The following is an 11733-nucleotide window of genomic DNA, read 5'->3' as shown; positions in this document are numbered from 1 at the left end:
ATTAATTTTTCATCCACTTGTATTGTACACATCCAGGAGGTGTGATATAGAAGTTTTATCCCTGAAGTATATTAATTTACTATTTAGTATTGATTTTGAATAATATGTGTGAAATCAATAGAATCAATACTAGAGTCTGCTTCCTGTGACAGAATTTTAAAACTGGTTAATCAGCCAGTGAATTAACTAAAAAAAAGAGTGATTTTAGTCAATGGCAATGCAAGATTGTATATGAATTTTTATTTGCAGGTTTTAATTGAGGTTTATATTTTACCACCATCAAAATCAGCATCAAAATGTGTAGTTACCAAATACCAAATCATAAACTCTACGCAAAATAAATTCTACTGAGAAATAGTATTATGGGCAGTTTACAAAAGAATAGAAATTTTGAAATAGTCTTAAAATTAGCACTTTGGAGAAATTAATTTTCTGTTGTTTGAGGCAAGACAAACATGAAGGTGTGAGTGATGGATGCATTGTGCTCTCCACTGTCTGGCCGGAGCCCTGGAGGGAGACAGAACAGAGCACATGCACCGTAGAAGTTATCTGAAGAGAACTGTGTTAGTGAACACATTGGCTGTTTTAGCAAGAGAAGTACTATTTTAAGCGTAGAACTTTGACATTATTTTCTAAAAATAGGATGAATGGATATGCAGGATCTTCAATTAAGGGCCAAAGGTGACCAACCAAGGCAAAGGGCTTGTAGCTCTTTTTAGGCATTCAGTTTCCAGTGTTTTTTTTTTCCACGTTGGAGCAGAAGCTTCTTATATAGAAAGAAGACCTTGTGTAGAGTGGGCTAGTTCCAATGATGGAAGACGGTGGCTCAGATATTGTTCAGATATTTCAAATCAGTGTTTTTAGTAGTTTTTGTTTTAACATGTTAATAAATGCCAGTTCTGTGATGCTACTTTTTTTGTTTTTCAGAAAACCCCTTTATGGAAACAGTGGCTTAAATTCTTTCAAAACATTTTAATTGCATATTCTAGACTACATGTGGGGGTTAAAAATATTTTTGGGTATATTTGAAATTTTAGAAAAGAAATCTATGAGTGAAGAAAAAATAATCCTGGTTTCACCCCTCTTAATTAAAATGCTTTTGATTTTTATGTAACATGACATTCTAATAGGTCATTGTCAGTGATGTAATCACAAACATTCTTTTTTATTAAATTAAAATGTTTTTTTAAAAATGTGTCTTAAAATTATTTGGAATGTGCTAAAAGTTCTGGGATTTAATTCTGTCTCTGGTAATACAGACATTTAAGCATTTACAATGTATTACAAATAAAATGTTGTTAACCTTGTAATTAAGTACCGCTATTCAGTTTTACTCGGAATCACTTAATTTCCTCCATAAGAAGCGATTTCAAAGGTATGTTAGAGCCTTCAACAATCTTGTGATTAGCTTTATAAGGAGAGAAAGTTTGCCACTGTTTCATTTTCTTTTTGATCTAAAACACATTTTGCCAATTTTTTCCTACTCTTAAATGTGACTGAGTTTTAGTTATGTAAAAGTATTATTTCATTGGTTAGAAAGTAAAGGCGTTTGCGTTAGAAAAAAACATTATACTATATCTCATTTGTGTTGTAACTCAGCTGTATTGTTTAAATTTAAAGAGTTGTGTTTAGCAGTTAACATTTGTTCCATGGTTGTTACCTTTACACAGTCTTGATAGTATGTTGGTTGACTGAAGTTTTTATTTTCTAGAAGGAATTATTTATTCACAGCATATGAAGAGTTGGTAGACATGAAGCCAGTAAAATTTCGGATTGCAAGTTGACTGGAAAGTTAATTTTTCTGACTCAGCAATATTATATATATATTGTCCTCTTATAATGTATTATTATAAGTTAACTCAGATACTTTTACATATAAAAATAATTAGTTTTTGATTTTGATTGTTTTCAAGGTAACATAAGATTTTGTTTTCATCTTAATTTTTTAAATGTTTTATAACATTTTCTTGTGTTAAAATTCTAGTAACTTCAGATTTTTTAAAACTGTAAAACTGCATGTGTTTGTGCTTCATTTTTACATTATTTGAAGTCTTTACCTTTGTGTGATTGAGATACAACAAATAATGTATCCAATTATTGCTAAAATTACAGAAGGATGTTTAGTTGAGTTACAAGGTAATTTGTTCTGATTTTAGGTAGGATTTGAATTTAGTCTGCTAACTAAATTTTTAGCAAACGATTGCAGTATGATTTTAACTACTATCAAACATTTTTTAGAGCATAATTTGAGAACATTTTGATAAAATTATTTAAATTGTACATCTAATATTTTGTTTATATGTATATATTGTATTTTGTTATTGTCACTGTAAGCATATATGGTGCTTTAGATTTTCCTTGATGTTGTTACATGTTTGCTGTATGATTTTGTTTGTTTGTTTGTTTTGTTTTTGGAGACAGGGTTTCTCTGTGGCTTTGGAGCCTGTCCTAGAACTAGCTCTTGAAGACCAGGCTGGCCTAGAACTCACAGAGATCCACCTACCTCTGCCTCCTGAGTGCTAGGATTGGTGTGCACCACCACCGGGGGGCTTGCTATATGATTTTTTAACTAGTCACTTTTTAAAACTTTCTGAGCTATTTTAAGAAAAATCATTAGATGGGTGATGATGATGCATTCCTTTAATCCCAGCACTCAGGAGGCAGAGGCAGGTGGATTTCTGTGAGTTAAAGGCCAGCCTGGTGTACAGAGCAAGTTCCAAGACAGCTGGCGGTGTTACACAGAGAAACCCTGTCTCTCAAAAGAACAAAACAAAAAATCAAACCAAAGACAAAAAGAATACATTGTACATTGTTGTCTATTTTGCTTTCTAGAAATGTATTTGATATAGTAATATTCAAGATGTATTACAAATAAACTAATTTTTGCTGTAAGTTGTAGGTTGAATATTTTCTAAGTCAATATCTTTATATTAGTTTAGGCAGTACTGATAATTAAAAATATCTAATATCTCTTAAAAGGTTGCAGAAATTGTAGAAACATCCTTCTATGGTAAATATTATTCTTGATTGCTATCACTTTTGCTGACATAAAGCTAGCTTTCCTTTTATTAATATTAGAAATAAAAGTTACCAAGAAACAAAATTTGGAGTAATATGTAATATACTAGTATTTTTTAAATTTATTACTCAGTTTTGTAGGCATAACAGTTTGTCAGTGTTTGAATGACTTAATTCAAAGTAAGTATCTTTTTCCTATGTAGTTAGTTACCATTGTGGGTTTTAACAACATATAACAAATATTTTTCTATATCTTAATGAAAAACATTAAGTTAAGGAATGTTAGTAGTCCATAGTGATTCTAAGTAAGGTAGCTTATTGAAACAGAAGGGATATATATTTGTATACATGTATGTGCCTGTACGTTTGTCTGCATCTATGTATACCATGCTGCAGATTGAACCCAGGAAATTACATATGTACTTTATAGGTTCAGTACTCAACAGTCAACTCACTTGCTTATGAAAGATTTTTTTTTTTGTTTTGTAGAAGACCAGGTTATTGTTTTTCCTGTTTTAGTTTTTTGAGACAGAGTTACTTTGGGTAGCTGTGGCTGTCCTGGAACTCACTCTGTAGACTAGGCTGGCCTCAAACTCACAGAGATCCACCTGCTTCTGCCTCTCAAGTGCTGTGGTTAAAGGTGTGCATCACTACCGCTTGGCCACAGGAATTATTTTTTAAAATAAGTTACAAAGCTGGGCTACAGTGTGAGTTTCAGGCTAGTCAGTCAAGCCAGGGCTACATAGAGAAACCCTGCCTCAAGACTGGGTTGGTCTTGAACTCAGAGATCTACCTGCCTTTGTTCCCAAGTGCTGGGATTAAAGGCATTTGTCATCACTGCCCTGCTGAAAATGAATTTTAAGTAAGTGCATGTAATATCTACCTAATTCCATCTGTAGTCATTCAGTAATTAGTATATGGGTTGATTATAATCCATTTTAAAACTTAATTCTTTTGAAAAGCTGGTATGACATATTTGTAATCCCAGCAGACTGAGCAAGTTTGGGACTAGCCTGAGCTAAAGAGTGATATCCTGTCTTCAAAAGCCAAAGGAACGAAAGGAAAATAGGAAAATTGTAGACAGATAAACTTCTGTGAGCATGCAGGTTCATGTGGTGCCTTGTTCAAGGTCCAGCAAACAAACAAATAAGATCCAAGCATTAGTCAACTATATGAATGCTGTGTAATAATTTCGTTTTATTTTCTGTTGAAAAGAATGCTAATATAAGGACTAATAATGTCAAATACCTTATATGAGTTTGTATAATTGAAATTTTTTTTTCTTTTTTCTTTCTTGAATACTTTGAACTCTGGATCCTCCCTTTATAATTACAAAGTTTTGTAAATTAAAGGCACATGCCTTTAATTTCAGCACTCATGACACAGTGAGCAACAGACAGACAGGTCTGCAGAGCAAGTTCCAGGACAGCCAGAGCTACACAGAGAAACCTAATGGCGAGAAGAAAAAAAAAAAAAAAAAAAATTCTTGCTTGTTTGTGATTATGTAGCCTTGACTGGCCTGGAGCTGACTGTGCAGCTGTGTAGACCAGGCTGGCCTTGAATTTCCAGCGTTCTGCTTGCCTCTACCCTCTGAGTGCTGGGATTACATTGGGCACCATACCTGATGCTCTGTCTGGTGGTCTCTCTGTATGTCCCTGTCGCTCTCTTACGCATAACTGCCTGTAACTCTAGCTCTAGGAGTCTGACATCCTCTTCTGTCACTTTGGGACCCTGCATGTAACGTGTGCATACTGATGTGCAGACACATACATAAAAAGAAAAATAAATAGGGTCTTGTTTGAGGCTAGCTTTGAAATCAAGGGCCGCCCTGGGTAGCTTCCTGAGTGCTAGGATTAAGACATTTGCCATGATGGCTAGCTATTGTTACAACTCCTGTATGTATTAAATAACAGTATTTAGCCAGTTCAATGATAATGATTTAGGCTTTATTAAACCTAACTTATAACTTTTCTACATTATTTGAAAATTTAAAAAATTAACCTCATTTATTATATTTGTATATCTTTGAAGTATGCTAATTTGAACTTTTTGTGAGAATAAACAGAAGGAACCAAGTATAGGTTGTGGGTTGTTATGAATTACTGAGATAATTTATAATAGACATAACACATAAGCACATCGAGAGGACTAAGTATTGGCTGTAGACTGTTAAAAATATAAACCAAGGCCTTACTGAGGTAATTTATAATAGATACACACATAAGCTTGTTGAGGAAAAAGACTTGAGACACACCTAATGTGAAAGAGAGCTTATTTGAATAATATTTACTGAACTTTGCTAAAGTTGTAGCCTGTCATTATCTTGTTTATTTTTCTTGTAAACACAGGGTAGCTGAAGCAGTTAGTATATACAAGTTCATGTGTTTTTTATTTTTAATGTTCTTTTATTGTTTTTAAATATTTGTTGGTTTGTTCTTTTGTAAAATACAACACCAACAACAAAAACAACCCAAGCCCAAGTCAATTCAACACAGTGGAACTCACTATGTAGGAAAGCCTCCATTTCCTTTTTGAAAAGACATTAGATTACAGTTAAAGTATTTGCACCCTGTGTTTGTGTGTGTATGTGTGTGTGTGTGTGTGTGTATGTGAGAGAGAGAGAGAGGGAGAGGGAGAGGGAGAGAGAGAGAGGATATATATCAGCTACAGAGTCTAAAACTTAGGCAAGGAAAGACAAACATTGACTGTATTAGATGCATGTTCAAACCAATCTGTTGTTCTAACTTTAGTAACTGAATGATAATTCAGTGGCCAACAGGATGCTATTCTGTGGCATATTCATTACAAATTTCATTGTGTTGTAGTATTTGTTTAAAGCTATGCTAGAAACATTAATACTTAGAATCTGTCCATCCATCCAACTATCTATTGTTTTTTTCAAGGCAGAGTGTCTCTGTGTAGCCCTGGCTGTCTTGGGAATTGCTCAATAGACCAGGTAGACCTTGAACTTAGATCTGCCTGCCTCTGCATGCAGTGGGTATGCATGTGCCACCACACCTAGTTTAATACTTAGATTGTTAAAATGAAGAGCTTTTAACTTTTAAATTTTGGGTTAATATAATCGTTAATTATTAATTAAATAAATATATAACTATGCAAGTAATTGTACCTTTAAAATGTATTTGAAAGCTGTGTGTGATGGCACCCAATACCCCAGAGGCATACAGATTCCTTGAGTGCATATCCAAGACAGCCAGAGCTATAGAGAGAGACTTTGCTGCCCTTACTGAAAAGTATTTGAAGCTAGGCACAGTGGGTCATGCCTGTACTCCCAGAATTTGCCTGCAATCCTAGAATTTGAGAGACTGAGGCAAAAGGATTGATTACTCTTCGTTTGAGGCTATCCTGGGGTACATAATTGAGACTCTGTCTCAAAAAATTAGAAAAACAATGTTTGTAACAATAGATCTAATAAACAGTGCTATCGGGTTATAATTAGTTTCTCAGGAACATGACTAATGTATGATTTATCTTCTAAAATACATCTGAATAGTCAACTTTATCAAGAAACATGGTATTGTAGGTTAGGTCGATTTTTAACTGAAAAATAGTGCTTACACTTTTAATCCCAGCACCTGGGAGGCAGAGTCAGGTGGATCTTTCTGAGTTTGATGCCAGCCTGGTTTACAAAGAGAGTGTCAGGATGGCCAGGGAAACTGTGTCTCGAAAAGCCAAAATGAAACAGACCAAAAAAAAAAAAAAAAAAAAAAAAAAAAAATCAAGATACATTCATGAAATTGTGACAGTTACATCTGAATGTTCATTTTAGTTTTTGAAGTATGCCCTTTGGTAGAAGTTTACAGATAAGCTTATGGCAAGTGGTTATCTAACTCAGTGAGGTGATTTTGTAAGGATCAGTTTGTAGGTGACTTCACAGAGTTAAAATCTGGGCATTGACTGTTTCCTAATGAGTTGTTAAGTTGCAGAAGCAGAATAGGTGGCTACTGTAGTACTGACTCGAGCTCTCTGATTTTAGGTTCTTCAGAAGACGATGAGGTCATTCAACCAGGTTTCATCAGCCCCAGGTTAGTCTGTCTTTTAAATTCAATGTTTTCCTAATCTCATGCCTTGAAAGATCGGCAGAGGCATATGAGAGGGCTTGACCACTTGGGCAGGATTCACATCAGATGCTGTTTACTCCATCCAGAATATTCCATCTTTAAAACTGCTCCTCCCACAGTTGTGTGTGTTAGCATGCTCTGTTCACCCCACCTAACTGGTTTGGTTTTGTGATTTTTTTTTTTTTTTTTTTGTCTCAGTAAGTTGAGCGATAGGTGCTACCAGGTATCTGTTGAGTTAAAGTTCAGATATGGTAGTGTTTTCAAATAATTCATTGTATTTAAAGTGGATTTTCTGAGGGAGTTTCATTTCACTAATCCAGGGCGCTTCATTCATTTTGCTCTTCATTTATGGACACCAAAACCTGCTTATTATCCTCTTGTAAAATGGGATTGGTTGAGTTAAACCCAGACTTAAGACCTGGAATTTTATTTTCTCACATTATTGCTTTTTTTCAGTAACACTATTATTTGATAATTTGTTACCCTGGCATATTCCATAATGGATTAAAAACCTGCCTGAGGTTAGGTAATTTGTTTTTCTTGTCTTGTTTTTGAGAGCGGGTCTTGCTATATGGCCCTGCCTGTCCTGAAACTTGCCTAGTAGACGAGGCTGAGGTGGACTACACAGAAATGGGCCTGTCTCTGCTGTAAGTGCTGGGATTAAATGTGTGTGCATGCACACTTCTCTGAGTGAGTCTTTCCAAGGTCAGCGCACCTCGGAAAGCACTACATCGGAGTTGTGATGCACAAAATTTATAATGACTCTTAAGAAAGTGGTATCTTATTGTTAAGTTTCTAATAGGGATTGTATACGCAGAGAAAGAAAAGATCAGGTATTGCATGCAGAAGCCATAGCAATGCTGTCCTTCATCAAGCACTACTTCTGTCTTTGCCAAACTTAACATGTTGATGATGCTGCAAATGAGTTTTATGAAAAGGAACACTGCTAAAATTTGCCATGAAATGTTAATATATCATTTCCTATCTTACTATTGATTGTGGGTTTTTTTTTTTTTTTTTTTTTTTTGGAGGTAAACTGGCATTTTTCTGTTTGGAAAAAATGTTCACACCAATGCTTTAAGTGACTGCAATAATGTTTCTTGTCTGTTTCCTCTTGATGAGAAAGAGGGTTGGAAATGAGGTACTGCTTTCCCCAAATGGAGGTTGTTGTAAAGGCCGGGCTTTAAACAGAAAGGCTGTGACTATCAGTGGGCTGCAGTTTCACACAGTTGATGAGAGACTATAGCCCTGGCATTTAGTGAGTGAGTAGCAGGTCATGGGGCTGAAGCTCCAGCCTCCAGGTTTTAGCTGGATGGGTTTCCTTCAGGATTTACTCACTCCCATGGTTCTCACTTCCCTCCCCTCATTTCTCCATCTTCCTATCTCTGCTGTGCTGAGGGAACTCTTCAGAGTAAATATTGAAATAATCCTAAGAGGTAGACTATACTCCTTTCAGCTGACCATTTGTTTTTATAGGCGAGGTTTTAAATGATTAACCTGTAAATGGTTTTAGGGGAGGGAGAATAAATGTGTGTACACTGTGGTTTTCATCTTATAGACTCAGACATTTCTATTTACTGTAAAATGGTCTTTGAATTATGAAGCATATGTGTTCAAGTAATACACTGGGAAATAGGGCCCCTCACTTTTTCCAACTAAAGTTCTTTTGTGCTATTCTGAATAGTTATGGAAAGCTCATTTATTACTAGAGGGTTGTTCACAAAGTTACCATTTTAACAAACATAATTTCAGAAGGTGTTGAGCATAGCTTAGAAAATATGTGAGAAAAAGAATACTGCATTTTTTTAATTGCAAGAGAAAATATCATTATAATGGTAGTTTTTCCAGAATAATATTTTACACAATGGTGTCTTTAAAATAAAGCCCTGTTTGTGATTCTTATTATTCCAAAATTTATTTTACTCAAAAAGTGTCTGACCAAAAAACCATTTACAAGTACCATGTTTTTGAACTATAAAAGTAATTTGAACAAAAAATCGTAAGATTTATGGTGACAAGTTTCTCTGATTCCACAATAGTCTCAGAGCAATATAGTTCAAAAGGCAGTTAAGAAAAACTTTTAGAGATTTTTGACAACTGTGAATAACTTTAAAAAGAAAAATTGCTTGAAGTCAGGGCATTTTTGTCTCCCGGTTTAAAAAATAAACAACGAAAAACTGAACGAGACCGGAATTTTGCCTTTGAAAACAAAAACAAACGCCCTCAGGTTCTGGGGTGCCTCTCCTGACCCACCCCGTCGGGTCTGGTTCCCTCTGACTCCCCGTGTTAATCCACTGGAGTTACTTCCCTGCACTTTGCTGAGAAGCGGGGAGTGGGTCGAATCCGATCGGTTTTCCGACGGTCAGGTCGCTAGCTTTTGCCCAAACTGCCCGGGAAGATCACGCGGGGGCAGATGGGGGTCCCCAAATCCGCAGATCTGGAGTCTCCTCCGGCGGCCCCCCCCCCTCACCCCGCTTTCCATGTCCTCCTGAGAAGGCGCTGAGGACGAATGGTTGTGTTCACTGCTTTCCAGCTCCCTACAGCAGGCTCTGCATTTGCTCATTTTAAGCATGGCCGGCGGGGGCGGGCAGTCACTTTCCGAGTTTCTTTTGACTTTCTGAGTTTCTCTGGACCTTGCATAAAGTAGAACGTTCTGGCATCTCCCAGATAAAGAGGTCAAAGTATAAATGATACATGCATAAAATAGGCAAAAAGTCTAGATTGGGGCTAATGTTTTGTCCTAGTGGTAATGACAAGGATTGTTTGGAGAGCAAGCTGACAGATGTTTAAATGCCTTAGTAAGACATCAACTGCCTTCTTTGGAATGACTGGATTTCTAGAAGGAAGATGATGGAATAAGGGATAAAGGGTAAAGGGGGTAGGAGACAGAAAAGTGAGGAAGTTGCTGGAAGGAAAAGGAAGGAAAGGGCAGATATGCTGGCTCTGGAATTGGGCTTGGGAGCCCTGGGGCAGGCGCTGCACCGGAAGGTGCTAGCTGTTGAGGCTGAGCTGGGGCTGGGAGACCTTTCCTGCTTGCCAGAGGACAAGACAGGTCAAGTCTCAGCTGGGCCACACTCCCTCTTAGTTTCCACAAGGACCTAAGCGCTCCTTATGCTTTAGTAGAAGTCACACATTGCTTCTAACAATGAGCAAGGATGGCAGTCCTTGCATTACGTTGTTGGGGCGCTGTTCAGCTGAGAAAATGTGTACCACCTTTTAAAAATCGGGAAACCTAACTGTGCCAAGCAAAGGCCATGCCGTAGATTGCTTTTCATCTCCCTCCTGTGTTGAGGAGTCAGTTGAGGTCCTGAGCTAATTTTAAAGACGTTTTGGAAGAGCCACGATAAATCAAGCTGTGAATCATTTGGATTTTGAAGGCTTAAAACATGCGTTTTGGTCAAACGCAGGTCTTTCTGGCACCAAAAACAAGTAGGAAATGAGAAAAAAATTAAATCCAGAAGCCTTGAGAAGGTGACAAATTGGAAAGCATTGTAGGAGACTCATAAGAACCATTTTATGTGAAAAAAGGACTTTGAGCCTTAAGAGCTTATGCTCAGTTTATAAAAAGGCTCAAAAGAGTTGGGGAAGGGGCAGACAAGAATAATCTACTTAAAAGACAGTGCCCTAGTGCTGAGTTGATGAGATTGTGTGTTTCCTTCTTTTCCTCTCCCTTTCCAACTTCCTTCCTGTTTCTTTCTCGGTTTCTCTTGCCTCTTTCCCTCTGTTTCTCTCACCCTCCCCCCCAAAGTTTGTAAATGGCTGTGCCTTAAATTCTTTGTGAATGAATTTTAGAGGTTTCCTCAGGGTTCCCAGTTGGAAAAGCCTTCTACATAACTTGAAAGACTGATGTCCCTCTCAGGAAATGAATGAATTGATAACCTCTGACACCAGTGACCAGTCTGGTGAACCCTACCTTAATGCTTTGAACACTGGAGGCCCCTACTCAGGCACAACTGGGAATCCCTGAACTCTACCATCCAGTGTGGTTCAGCTGTGGTGGTCCTACTTTATTTATGCAGACTGCCAGTGTATCTGAACTTCGTCGAAGTTAAGAAAGCAAGGACTTAGGGTCCACTTATTGTTGTTTGCTTCTCACTAGTAAACTCTTCCAAATAAAACAAACTCGTAGATAAAATGTAATTTACTGTAAACAACCCAACATTTACAAGCCTGTTAATTTTATGGTACTCCCTCCCCCCCCCCCCCCCGCAAATATTAGCACTCTCCCAATTTACATGAATACTTTTTCAGGTTATTTGATATTAGACTTTATAAAAAGTAATTCTTTAAATTACAAAAAGTAACATTCAGAATTATATATTGTAACAAGCTCGACAGCCATCCATTTCTATTATTAAAATACTGTCTAGTAAATGCTTTGTTAGTAAACAACCTCTTCAGAATGTGGCACTTGTTACACTTAGAAAATCGTTTGAATTTTTATTTTTTTATTTTTCCTCTCCACCAGCTGGCACATTGTTATCCTTCTCAAAACAAATAAAAGCTTGTCTCCTTCCCGAGGTTAACAAAAGAAAGAAAGAGATGAAAAAAATCTTTCCAAATTGATCAGTTTTAATTGACACCATTTATCACAAACAGCTGAAAATAATTTCTTTATGCACCGATTATTTTC

Source organism: Phodopus roborovskii, unplaced genomic scaffold, assembly GCF_943737965.1.
Source record: "Phodopus roborovskii unplaced genomic scaffold, PHOROB, whole genome shotgun sequence".
NCBI classification, from domain to species: domain Eukaryota; kingdom Metazoa; phylum Chordata; class Mammalia; order Rodentia; family Cricetidae; genus Phodopus; species Phodopus roborovskii.
The sequence above is the reverse complement of the archived record's forward strand: the minus strand, read 5'-3'. Positions refer to the sequence as shown.